This window comes from Chrysochloris asiatica, unplaced genomic scaffold (genome assembly GCF_000296735.1).
Source record: "Chrysochloris asiatica unplaced genomic scaffold, ChrAsi1.0 scaffold00140, whole genome shotgun sequence".
Classification (NCBI taxonomy): domain Eukaryota; kingdom Metazoa; phylum Chordata; class Mammalia; order Afrosoricida; family Chrysochloridae; genus Chrysochloris; species Chrysochloris asiatica.
The window spans coordinates 7,071,240-7,085,144 of record NW_006408658.1 but is presented as its reverse complement, the minus strand read 5'-3'; the positions used below and the strand labels follow the sequence as shown (position 1 = coordinate 7,085,144).

At 45.4% G+C, this 13,905-nt stretch overlaps 1 protein-coding gene and 1 pseudogene across 3 annotated transcripts in view; both read left to right on the top strand.

Moving 5' to 3' along the window:
• The window catches only part of CLPB (ClpB caseinolytic peptidase B homolog (E. coli)), a 208,692-nt gene that overhangs the window by 145,870 nt on the left and 48,917 nt on the right, over positions 1–13,905 (top strand). The window lies entirely within an intron of this gene.
• LOC102838383 lies at positions 4,560–6,064 on the top strand (annotated as a pseudogene).

Genomic DNA, 13,905 nt, shown 5'->3' with positions numbered 1-13,905 from the left:
TGTGTGTCCCTTCCTCAGCCTCCCTCCAATGTTGTTAGATGGAAGCAGACATGTGATTAGCATGTTTGAAGATGATGTGGTTTTAGTGCATGAACAAAAGCTGCTGCCTTCTGCAAAGGTTGTGGCTCTACCCCAGACGTCAGCAGCATAATTATGGCTGCTAAATTCAGCCCAGACTCCAGGCTCAGTTGTCTTGGTCTCAGCTGTCATTTACAGGAAGGGGGAGGGGCTTGCAGAAGTCCAGGGACCCAGGCTCTCTTATTATAGTCCACTTTGAACTATGCTTTATCCAGAGCCTTTGCTTCTCCATTGACAATTGCTCCCAGCTGCTTTCTGACCACAGAGCCTGCCACCATCTCTAGGGGCAGTCTGTGCTCAGTTGTGGGAACAAGGGAAATGGGGCTGGCCTTCTGAAAGCCCACAACTTCCATGAAACTTGCCCAAAAGGAAAATGAGCCTAGATTCCCACACTTCTAGTGCCTGTGTCACATGCTGTGCAGGGGAATATCCCCCATCTAGAAAACCCCTTCCGTAGGTTTGCACTGAGCAGGAATCCTTGGCAGGAGTTTTTTCTTTTGCCCTTGCCTTGCCTAAATTTGTATGTGAAGTATGTTTGAACATCTATTTCCATGCCTCTGTGTCCACTCTTTTCTAACTAGACTGGCCTACGTATTTTCCTTAGGTAAGCATGCATTTTCTTTAGTGTCCCCAATAACTCTATTGATGCTTAATGTTCTGCAGACATCTCATAAGTGTTTGCAGACCCAACTTTCCTCATCTCTTCTGGATTCCCTACTTGGTGAATGGCACCATCATCTATCCAGTCACCTAAGTAAGAAACTACTATAAATAAGTCTGGTGACTTCTCCCTCACTTTACACCAATCCCTGTGTTTCTTAGAATTTTCTCTCGTCAGTCATCTATGTTCCTACCACCCTAATTCAGGCTTCATCATCTCTCACCTGGACTACTGTAATAGCCTTCTTGTTGGTTTCCTTTCCTCTACTCTCCCTTTCAAACCAACCTTTACCACACAAAACCCTGTTGCTTCCCTGTTTTAAAGCTTTCAACAATTCCCAATGCTTATGAGAGTAAGCATGCAAGGCACTCTGCAATCTGGCAAGAATCTTCTGCTAGGTTGGGAATGCTGGCTTGCTTGAGGATTAGGGCCAGAGTGTGGTGAGCCCACCAACAGTACTCACACAGCCAAGTGGACCTGGAGACACAGGAACTGACTCTGCGATAGGCCCACTGAACTGCTGACTCTTGCCTTGGTACGGTGCTCTTGCCTACCTCTCCCTACCATTCTCTGTCTGTCCCCACTTCTCTACCTAGCAAACTGCTGCTTAGCCTTCAAGACCTACCCCATTGTGTCTCTTCTATGTAATTTTCCCCTGGCTTACCCACATGAATTAAATCACTTCTCACCCTGTTCCTCACAACAATTTCAGAAGACTGTTTTATTGTTTTAAAAAAATTACCATTGAGGGATAACAGTTCTTGCATGCAGGGGCTTGCAATCATTGAGATGAAACCAAGTATATGATTTGTTGAATGTAAAACTGATAATCTATAAATCTTCACTCAATTCACAATAACAAGTAAAAAAAAAAAAAAAATGACAATTGATCATCTACTCTGAGACTAGAAGAACACAACGGTGTCAAGCTACCACTACTGACCATTTTGATCAAGGCCACTGTAGATGGAAAGCCCTGACAGAATGGGAGAAAAGCACAAAATAAAACTCAAATTCTTTAAAAGTTCAGGCTTGCTGAACCAGTTCAGAGTGGGGGGCTCCCTAAGATTCTCTTTAAACCTTAAAACAAAACTACTCCCTGAAGTCGCCTCTTTGCAAACTAACAGATTGGCACACAAAGTAAAAGAAATGAAGGGACTTCAAAATGTTCTCGGAAAAATCCCATTGTCTTTCATCCCATTTTTCTACGAACTTTTTGAAGCCCCCTCGTATTATCCATGAGTATGTCATTAAAGAAGCCCTGAGACATTTCTTTGACCTTGAAATAAAACTACCTCCTTTTATCAAAATAAGCATTGGCACTCAAAATAAAAGGTAGTATTCATAAGTGCTGTGTGCTATTAAAAAGATCAAAAGGTCAGCAACTATTTTAAAGCAAAGAGGAAAGGGCAGGGAAACTAGAATATTACAGAACACAATTAAAGAGGCTGCCTGGGGTGGCACTGTGGGTTAAGGTGCTGGACTGCAAACCACAAGGTCAGTGGTTCAAGCTCACCAGATGCTCCTTGGAAACCCTATACAGGGTCACTGACTCAATGGCGCTTAACAACAACAACAGTGATACATTGTGGAAAATATAGCTAATGATGCCAAATAATTTGAGTTGAAATTGTCAAATGGGAACCTAATATCTTTTGTAAGCTTTTACCAAAAACAACAAAAAAGTGTTGAAGAACTGTATTGAAACTTTAAAAGGAAAAGGAAAAAAAAAGAACTTATGTATCTCCTCACACACCCTCTCTCCTCTGCTTCTCTGATCCTGTTGCCAATAGCTATGGCTAGGTTCCTACCCTAACAAGGCCACTCAGACTCCCCTCTGTCTACTGAGCAGCTGGGAAGGCAGGTTCTCTTTTCAATACCCTATCTCTGCACATATACCATTGGTAAGACCCATGATAGAAAGAAATGCTTAATAATTGTAGTGAAAATAACGTTGTGTGCTGTTGAGTCAGTTCCAACTCACAGCAACCCTATATAAGGTTTCCAAGGGTAGCTGGTATGTCAGCAGGTGGGTTTGAACTTCCAACCTTGCATATAGCAGTCCAGTGCTTATCTTATAGTGCCTAATGTTTATTGAGTTCCAGCTATTTACTGAGAACTGGAAGAAGACTTGGTTTATTTTATAAAATAACTCTGAGAGGTAGGTACTGTCATTCTTTACACTGTACATAATGCATAAACAAAGTAATCAGGCTGTTAAAGTAATTTACCCAAGTTACACTGCTAGTACATGGCAGAGCCATTGTGGCGTGCGTATCTGCAATTATGATCTCAAGGGCAAAATTTCAGTCTGTGTCTCCAGAGCCTGTACAAGGACTGGCATGAAGTAGGTGCTCTGAATGAATGAATGAATGAGTGAATCTGTGTTCTTCCCGTGGAACTTACCCTCAGGCTTCAGAGGGACTAGCTGAACATCTGTAGCTTATGCCAAGAAGTATGGATTTTGTCTCATCTCCTAATGCCCAACTGTACACAGACATGTTCCCTCCTACTCAGTAACAAACTGCCTGGAACCCTTTCCTGGCTCATATTTACAAGAGAATGTGATAAATTCCGTATTGATCTTTCCTGTTCCACTGTAAATTTTGCAAAAGATGATTAAATAGAGCAATAGAGTCTGCAGGCATTGTGGCTCAATATGTTGTGGACTAGTGTATCGACCTCCTCCATCCAAAGGCAGCCAGCGCCTATCCCTGATGCCCCAGACCAGTAATTAAAATCCTGTGAGACTGGGATTTAAAATCCAATCATATCCCTGAATCAAGCCTCCTAGCCTCCCCATGTGACGAGTGCAATAAGGTAACGGCAGGAGCATGTTTATGTCTGTGCTGAAGCAGTCCCCATAGGGTGGGTAAGAAATGGAGAGTTGGGTAGGCCTGCTGGCTAAATCACTTCACCCTGACACCACAGCCACTTGTAAGACAATCTGTAGGTACATAAACAAGTCCCAGCCAAAGACCAAAACTCAGACTATAAGAACAAAACATCATGCACAAAAATCCACAACTGTTTGAGCATACACTCCTGTTCCCACAGCCAGTAATTGGTTTAAGCAAGTGGTCTGACCTTGATTAAATGACTTATGGCCTGTAGTAACCAAATATGTATTTAAGATTCCACAGGAACTCTTGACTTAAAAGTTAAGGTTCCTTTCTTCGTTGGGCTTTACCAGGACACAAGATACTATTGAAATAAACTTGTATCTCTCCCCATACAGGATCAAATAGATGTTTCTTGAGGGCAGGTACAATGCCTTCTTATTCACCTCCATATCCCTAGCACCTAGCACAGTGCCAAACACAAACAAGACTCTCAAAACGTATCTTTGAATGAATGATTGAATGAACACAAATTACAATTACCTTGAGAAAACATCTGTAAACTGATAAATAACTAGTAACCTTAACAAGTGGTCATCCATTCAGTACTTAAACACTTCCTGTGCTGAGAAGTACTTTTGTTCCTAAGGCCTCTCATACTCTTATCTTTGGATGTTCTGATGGTTTCAGCCATTTCTGACTCTGCTTCTAAGGGTCTTCATTTTACTGGATTCACATCAAATGACTCTAATCCCTATTCCACTTGATGGCTATCCAAATACCTAAAAATGGCAGGCATGACTTCCTGAACTGTCTTACTTCCAGTCTAATCCTTTAGTTTCTTAAACCATTATTGTTCTCATGTGGCTTCAAAACTCATTGCTGTCTCTATTCTTTCAAAACAACCTCACTTTCCCCCACACGTCGAAGCAATTTCTTGGTTCCCTATCCAATTTCTGTCTAGTTCTACTGCTGCCTCCTCTTCAGCCTCCACCATGTCCATCAGGGTAACCCAGAAATCCTACAAGGTGTCCACCTCTGGCCCTCGGGCCTTCAGCAGCCACTCTTAAACATGTGGACCTGTCTCCCGAATCAACTCTTCGTCCTTCTCCTAAGCAGGCAGCAGCAGCTACCGGGCAGCCTGGGCTCTAGCATGGGTCTGGCCAGGAGCTATAGTGGGATAAGGAGGTATGGGGGGCATCACAGCCGTCACAGTGAACCAGAGCCTGCTGAGCCCCATGAAGAGGGAAATGGACCCCAACTTCCAGGTTGTGTGTACCCAGGAAAAGGAGCAGATCAAGACCCTAAACAACAAGTTTGCCTCCTTCATCGACAAGGTGCAATTCCTGGAGCAGCAGAACAAGATGCTGGAGACCAAGGGGAGCCTTCTGCAACAGCAGAAGACCTCAAGGAGCAACATGGACAACGTGTGTGAGAGCTACATCAACAACCTGAGGCGGCAGCTAAAGATGCTGAGTCAGGAGAAGCTGAAGTTGGAGGCAGAGCTGGGCAACATGCAGGGGCTGGTGGAGGACTTCAAGAATAGGTATGAAGAAGAAATCAATAAGCAAACAGAGATGGAGAATGAATTTGTCCTCATCAAGAAGAATGTGGATGAAGCTATATGAACAAGGTAGAGCTGGAGTCCTGCCTGGGCAGGCTGACCGATGAGATGAACTTTCTCTGGCAGCTGAATGCTGAGGAGCTCTGTGAGATGCAGGCCCAGATTTCGTACACATCTGTGGTGCTATCATCCATGGACAGTAGCCATTCCCTGGACATGGACAGCATCATTGCTGAGGTCAAGACCCAGTATGAGGAGATCTCCAACCGAAGCCGAGCTGAAGCAGAGAGCATATACCGGATCAAGTATGAGGAGCTGCAGACACTGGCTGGGAAGCACGGGGATGAACTTCATGATACAAAGACTGAGATTTCCGAGATGAACTGAACTATCATATCAGCCAGATCCAGGTTGACATTGATGCCCTCAAAGGCCAGAGATCTTCCCTGGAGGCTGCCAATGCTGATGCTGAACAGTGTGGAGAGCTGGCCATTAAGAATGCTAGCAAGAAGGTGATGGAGCTGTAGGCTGCCCTGCGTCAAGCCAAGCAGGACATCACACAGCAACTGCGGGAGTACCAGGAGCTGATGAACATCAAGCTGGCCTTGGATATCGAGATTGCCACCTTGCCACCTACCACAAGCTGCTGGAGGGCGAGGAGAGCCGGCTGGAGTCTGGGGTGCAGAACATGAGTATTCATACAAAGACCACCAGTGGCTACTCTAGTGCGCTAAGCTCAACCTACAGGGGTCTCACAAGCCACAGTGTCAACTATGGCCTGATCTCCTTCTAGTCCCACTGCGGCTCTGGCAGAGTTCCAGCTCCTTTAGCCGCACCAGCTCCACCAAGCCTGTGGTTGTAAAGATCGAGACCCGTGACGGGAAGCTGGTGTCCGAATCTTCTGATGTCCTGCCCAAGTGAACGGCCACTATGGTCCCCTCCCAGCTCATACCTGCCCCTGACCTCCTTGAAGCTTTTGGGAGAAGTTGCTGTACAGGGGCACCAGAGGCTTGGCCTAGCCCTCAACCTACCCTAGGAAGTCTACTGCTTGGGTACCCTCTTTTGCCCATGGCCCCAATGAAAGCAAATTGTCTTTTCCAAAATAAAGTTTGAGCCAATCCAAAAAAAAACACCTCACGTTTTATCTTCCAAAACCCATAACTTCCCATTTGTCTGCATTAATTTTTATAACATTTTTCAGTTTTTATTGTCAGTCTTCCATCAGGCGTATTTGGTATCCTTCCTACCTTACTGATGTCCACAGATTTGATGAACAGGCCATCCCTGTGATATCCAAGTCAAGGATAAACATACTGAACAGGACCAAATGTATTTGCTGCTACTAGAAACTTCTTTTCAGTTCCCCTCTGATCTGCCAGCAGCCCTTCCCTCCCCTCTTGGGTCTGGTTAGTCCACCAGTCATGTACTAACCCTCCAAAATGTACTGGTATGCAGCAGACATTTCTCCTGTCTGTCTTCAGGGTTGTTCTGAGACATTGCATCTCATGCTTGATAGAGTCCACATTTACTCTAATTGCACCCAATTGAGCAAACAGGTAATCCTGACAAAGCGGAGAGATAGGACATTAAGTTGTGGCATGACTTGACTTCTGTGGCCCATCCTGCTGCCTGGTGATCATCACCATTTCCTTTTCTAGGCATTCACAAAGCATGCCTTTAACCATACATCTAATTCTGGAGACAGCATATACGAAGGGGCTTCAAAAAGTTCATGGGGAAATTCCATTATCTTTCTGTTTCATTTTTCCAAGAACTTTTTGAAGCCCTCTCATATGTATGAAAAATATGTGATCAGATCAGTGCTCTAGGGGTTTTAAAGAAGTGGTCCTTCCATGCAGGCTTAAGTGGTCTGGGAACACTTGAGGGAAGGAGAAAAGGAGCTGCTTAGCACCACTGAATAGCCTGGTCCTTTCAGTGCTGAGAGTGAGCGCTAAGGGGTTTGTCCAGAGACAACACAGGCAGGTGCAGAGCCCTGTACTAGTAGGCCTGGGTTCCAGCTCAAGCTCTACCACTCAGTCTTTGTAACCTTAGAACTTAACCTTCCCTTCCCCTGTCTTCTCCAGTCTCTCAAGACTCTGCTTACTCAGTGCAGCATCTTCTGGCTTCTCCAGCTAATGCTGTGATTTCCCTTCTCCCCATCTGGTCCCTCTGTAAGGGAGGGAGATTGTCATCATTTTCATCTCCTTACCACACCATATTGTCATGTTCTTGTCCCTGTCTTCTGCCACAAGTCTGGGTTCTGGCCAAGGGCAGGAACTAGTCTTGAATGTACTGTGTGCCCTGGCCCTGGCCCAGACTCAGTGCTCATTGTGATCTCCAGGAATGGCTAAAACCAGCCATGAGGCAATTTCCTTGTTCCCTGAACGTCAGCTATTCGCCTCCCTAAAGGCAAAGGATCCCATCAGACAATGTCCTTTGGGAGGCTAGGACTTCCAGAGGCACAACTGGGAGTAGTTGATGTAGGCCACCACTGATCTGGCCCTCAGACAGGTGAGTCCTGACTAGGAGAGAAGGAAACTAGTTCTCTGTCTTCTTTGAAACTGTCCATCCCAAACCCACCTCTAGAAAGTCCTTTAAATTGGCTTTGGAGTACCTGAGCACATTGGAGTAGAAGGGGTGGGGGGGGGGAGATGGCTTTTTCCTCCTTTTGAGTCATCAGGTTTTTGAAGGTTTGCACTGGGTGGTGGAAAACCAGATCTTGCTTCCTTAAAAAAAGAAAAAAATACTTTGCTGTTTCAAACATATACAAAAGAGAACAGTATAATGACAATACCTTTTTTAAAATCCCAACTTTTCCTGCTGTGTAATCATGAGAAAGTTATTTCAGCTCTCTTCTCTCAAAGAGTTTTTGTATGATGAATAATTCAGATATAAAGGTCTTATACCCAACAAATGTTAGCCAATCTCCTTCCCCCTTGCTCTCCCCCTAGACTCAGTTAAGCCAGCTATAAAATGAAAAAAAATATCTCTCCTGCTTTCTGCATCAAATTGTTAAGAATTAAATGCTTGGACACAATCAACCCAGAGGCTGTACATAGTAAGTTTAGTAAATGTTCTTATTTACAGGGAAGCTTGTCTTCCGGTGCTCACATACATGTGTGCACATGGGCCAATCATTGCTGAGGGGACAGGGGCGGTTATGGAAAGAGTTAAGCTAGCAGGAGACCAGGGCTCCGGTTCCTAACTTCTTCTGCACTTCCTGTAGCATTCTGCACAAGTCTTCAGCCTTCAGCCTCTGAATTACTAAGGGGAATTGGAATTGGTCATTCTCTGACCTGAGATGCTACATACAGATTAGCTGTGAAGACTAAACAGAGACATGAAAACAGAACAGAACCCCCAAGGCCAAGGGCCAGGAAAGGGAGTGAGTAAGGAGTATTACAGGAGTCCACAGAGGACTAGGAGCTAGAGGAGTTGGGGAAGGCGCTCCAGAAGAAGGAATTGTCAGCATTGATGAATGGGTAAGAACTCGATCATCAGAGAGACAAGGGCAGAATTCCAGGCATGTGGAGTGTGGAGGCAGAGAGGGTCCACAACTCCTCTGATGTGGTCATTCTGTCTTTCTGAATGCTCCCTTTGATGAGGTACTCCGAGTCAAAAGGAATAGGTGAATCCACATTAGAATCTCTGATCATGAGGAAGATTTCTCTTAGGTTCAACAAAATACTTCTCATTGGTCAGTCAACTATATGAGACCAGATGGTCAGCATTTACCCAAAAGGAAAGGTGAGAAGCCAAGGAGGGACAGGGACACTAGACCGATGGAAACAGAACCAGCAGAATGAGAATACTGAACATGCTGACACATTGTGAAAATTGTAACCAGTGTCACAGAACAATTTGTATAAAAACCGTTAAAATGGGACCCTAATTTTCTGTGTAAACTTTCACCTAAAACACACTAAAAAAATTTTTTTAACTTCTTATTGAAGATAGTAAACAGATTGTTGATGTTGAAAGGTTGAAAATCAGGAGGAAGGTAGTAAAGGAGCTGGTAGTAAAAATGGCAGAGAGTGGATGTAAAAGTTATTACAAATGATGCTCTAAAGTCTGTCATCTTTGCAGATCCTTTTAAAACTTTTTATCTTATTCATTCCTCACAAAACACCTAGAAGTAGACAGGGCAGTAATCATTACCCCCATAGAAATAAAGCAAGCACCCCAGATTACATAGCCAATGAGTGGTAGTCCCCTCCTTTGCCTCTGACTCCCCAGTCTGATACTCTAGCTGAGGGCTGGGAGCAGCTGGATGTAGGGGAGGGGGAAGTCAGGGAGACTGCTGTGGTTGTAGAATTGGATCATTAGGAGGGCAGTATGGCTGACAGAATTTGGGGGGTGTGGGGATTGAGTGAGCACGCCAATATTATTGATGGTAATAGCGTAACACATTTGTATAGGGCATTTACTTTGGGGGCAGTTTATCATGTTGTTGTTGGAAGCCCTCTTACAGAATATTTTCTTTGATACCCACAACAGACAGAGGACCAGGTCAGCACAGTGGCAGGAAATCAGGAGAGGTAGTGACAAGCCTCTTCCTCCCTCTTTTCCCCTCCCAGAACTTGTGAACACTTCCTGCCAGCACAAAGATCGGATTCTTGACACCTCTCCCGACCACCACCCCACCCCACACACCCCTCACACACACACACACCCTCCAGTGATTCCTGTCTCCCTGATTCCACAGTCTCCCCAGGAAGGCAAGTGAGCCTCTCTCACCAACCCTTCCTCTTGACTTCCTCACCCCCAGAGCACAGACAGAGTTGGAGCCTGACCTAATCTACCATTCAAGACCATCAAAGAGCCTAGGGGGCTTGGCCTGCAGGAAGGAGCAAGAGACATGGTCACAGACTTGCTATCAGAAAAACTCTTCTAGAGCAGAAAGGACAGCACCATGGAGAGAAAACTGTACATTTGTTTAGCAAATGTTTATTGAACATCTGTGCTGGGATATAGTAGTGGGTCAGTCAGTTCATGACTGCTCAGTGTTCCCAGTCTCCGAGGGAGACAGACAGGTTTAATGCAGAGTGACCCATGTGGTAAGATAAAATCAGAAGAGACTATGGGAACACAAAGGAGGATACCTAGCCTGGGGTGGGAGAAAAACAAGGAGGCCTTCTTGGAGGAAAAGCTTGAACTGAGTCTTAAAAGACAAGCAGGTGTTTATAGGGAGTAGTGGGGTTGGAGAAAGAGGTAAGGGCTCAGTATGAAAAGGAACTTCCCATAATTTAGTGGGAGAGCCCCTTGAAAGGCCATGAACTTGGGGCTGGGTACTGGAACACTCAGAGGAGTCAAGTTGACCACCTGTTTCTGATGTAGTGATGAGGAAGCTCTTCTTAGGGAATTAAAAAGAGCTCACTATTAATGGTGTTTTTCCACTTGAGAGCCTATGACTGTGTCAAATCTAAGGCTGGTACTATGCAAATAATCAGTGGGCTTCGTGGCACAGGTGAGTTGGGTCTTCTTTCCCACCAACACCATCCTACCAACACTCTCCCTGCCGTGGATGATGAGACCCAAGCCAGCCACATGGCACCAGTAAGGCCCAGCACCTAACCCCCAGCCCCGCCCCCCACTCTGCTTTCCTGGCCCAAGCCCTATTGACAGATCCCCAGAATCTGAAGGAATTCAAGACAAATGGTTAAGAGGATGGAGTTAATAAAATTTGAAAAATTGAGGCCTGTCACTCCACTAAACTTTTTTCAATACCACTGACAGAAACATATTTCCCCAATGAGTGACCTTCCACAGCTGTAGCGGGCAGGCGCAGCCGCAGCAGTGCTGCCAGGAAGCCAGTGTGCTATTTATCAAATATTATAGGCTGGGACACACTAATCTGGAGCAGGGAACTGAGGGGAGGGGTCTTGCACCATACTGCCTGGGGTGCTCCAGGTGTTTGCCCTGGTCCCAGACAGCCAGTGAGAGGTGACGGATGGCCTGCGATTAGCACTCCCCACCTCAGTCCAGCCCTTCACTTGCTCCCAGATGCCTGGCCCTCCAGACCAGCTGCGCAGCCCGGAGGGGCCCAGGGTGGGAGGCAAGGGGAGGTCAGGCCAGGGCACGGGCCATCTTGATGCCCCTGGAGAGGGTAGGCGAGTGAAACCCAACATGCTTATTTATTGGAGTGTAATGGGTTGTGGCCGTTGGTCGTGGAGGTGAAATCGATCAGTTGTAGAAGTCAGGTTCTATCAATTATTACAGCAATTAGTCAAGTCAGCGAGAAGGTGCAAGGGTTGGGGGGGACTCATATTAGATGGACATTATCTATAGTGCCCCCGCCTCAGCCTTCCTGAACTGGAAACAGACATGCCGCCCCGAGGCTCCAGAACCTTGGGGAGCCCTACCAGCTTCCCCCATCATGAGTGGCTGCGGTGGAGCTGAGAGCCTTCTGGACTGGAGGCTGGCCCACTGCAGCTTTGAAAGGTTAGCAGGCCCAGGCGCAGAGATGTCCTACCTGTCCCCATCCCACCCTTTATAAGAAGTGACATGACTCCTACTAGAAATTACTCAGTGGCCAATGTTTATGGCACACATTTTTCATTCTGTAAGCAAATATAGATCACTGACAGCACTTGTTTGAAGCAGCTAATCTCACCCTCGTTCTTCTGTCTTCCCCGCCCCCCCCCCACTTCTCTCACTGTTTCTTTCTCTCTGCCATACCCATCTCTCCTTTCCTCGTTTTTGCTCTTCTTTTTATTCCATTCCAGAGCACTCTTTCTAGTCTGCTGATTCTACTCCAGCCCATATCCAGTGGCAGAGTTCCCCTTGAGGTTGCTAACAGGTCTTTTCACCACTTAATTGTGGCTCCCTCTCTACCCTGCTGTTGTACAGGTGTTCTTGTGGGAGAGGAGGAGGCTCTCTGCCCCCAGCACCGTAGCCCTTGCAAAGCCTCCCTCAGTGCTGAGCACCAGATAGACAAGGGTGGGGCCAGGAAGGTGGGCCAGATGAACAAAGTACTTTGTAACCCCCACAATATTATCTCTCCTTCCTTCAGTGCACTGACCACACACATCCTGTTACTGCTAGGTACTCATTTCTTATCCCCAGTTGCTCTTGGAGACTTGAACTCTAGGTAGCCCCTAATCTTAAAGACAAGAAGTGGGGCCTGGTAAAGAGGCAGAGAAGGAATGATCACAGGAGTGGGAGAGAAACTTGCAAAGTGATTGTATAAAACTCCAAAGGGAGAATGACCAGGGGCTCAGTTACTACAGAGAAGTCAAGAAATTGAAACAATACAACTATTCATGCTGGGCCCTGCAATTTAAAGTGCCCTGTAAATGCCAACAGGATTGAAATAGAAGAATGAGGTTCCAAGTGAGCCTCCAAGAACTTAACACAGATACCCTCCTTACTAATGAGGGTGTACTTTGTCCTATGTGTGTTGAAAAGCCATGAAAGAGTTTCCCAGTAGGAGTGTGTCCCGGCCAGCCTGATGGGAGTGTGGAGAATTGGCCCTTGGAAAACCTGGAGATGACTTGACTCCTAAACAAATAACTACCTCTGTGACCTTAAGCTAGTTACTTTACTTCTTTGTGCCAGTTTCCATGTCTGTAACTTGGGGATTTTAACTACTGTTCCTCAAGGTAGTTGTGAGGATGAAATGATATATATCCACATCAAGTCTAAATCTTAGTGCCTGGCGTGTAGTAAGTGTTCAGTAAATGCCAGTGACTATCGTCATCATTGGAATCCTGGTGTGGCATTGCAGAATAATGCATTGGACTGCAGGTCAGTTTAGACCGAAAAATTGGTGGTTCAAACATACCAGCCACTTCTCAGAAGCCCTATACAGGGTCTCTGTGAGTCAGAACTGATTCAACGACACTTAACAAACACCATTATTGTCATCATTGTTATTAGTTTTGTCTAGTGAACACCTTTGTATCCTTCAAGTTCATATGTCACCATTCTAGGAAACCTTTTCCCAGGAAGTTAGTCATTGCGTACTGTTTTCTCCTATTCCATTTTTGAGCTATAGTGTTCAAAGTACTCATCGTGTACCACTATAATCATCTGTATCTTTGACTTTCCGTATTGACTAAGAACTCCTCAAGAGCAGGCATTGATAAATATTTTATAGCCTGGCACATAAGTTGTTGTTGTTAAGTGTCATTGAGTCGACTTTGACCCATAGCGACCCTGTATAAGGTTTCCAAGGAGCAGCTGGTGAGCTTGAACCACTGACCCTGCAGTTCAAATGACTACAATCTGACACATTAGCCGATAGTGCCACACCAGGACTCCTTGACACATAAGTAGGTAGTGTCTATTAAGAGACTATAAGGATGGTTTAGATAGAGAGAATTAGAGCCACAAAAGTGAGAATGAGGAGATGGATTCAGTAGGTATTTAGGTGGCATTCTTATTGTTTGAGACCAACTCAGGAGGAACAGGATCTAGGAACAGATAATGAGTTTGGGTTGGTGATAGATTAAGTAAGTACTATTTATACATGATCAGATGAAGATGTTCCAGCTAGCAGATAGGGATTTAGGGGTCATCAGTCCCTAAATGATCATTGAAGCCACAGGAGTAGATTAAACTACTTTTAGAGCCAAAACAGAAGGCAAACTTCTGAACTTTACATAGCCCCTACACTTAAGGAACTGGCAGAGCAAGAGGAGTCCACAGAGACATGTCAGAGAAGTGGAAGGGAAACCTGCAGAATGTGGTATCATAGGATTCACTCATAGAGTGACCGGGGTGTCTGCTGCTATAAGAGGCCAATATATATATATATATAT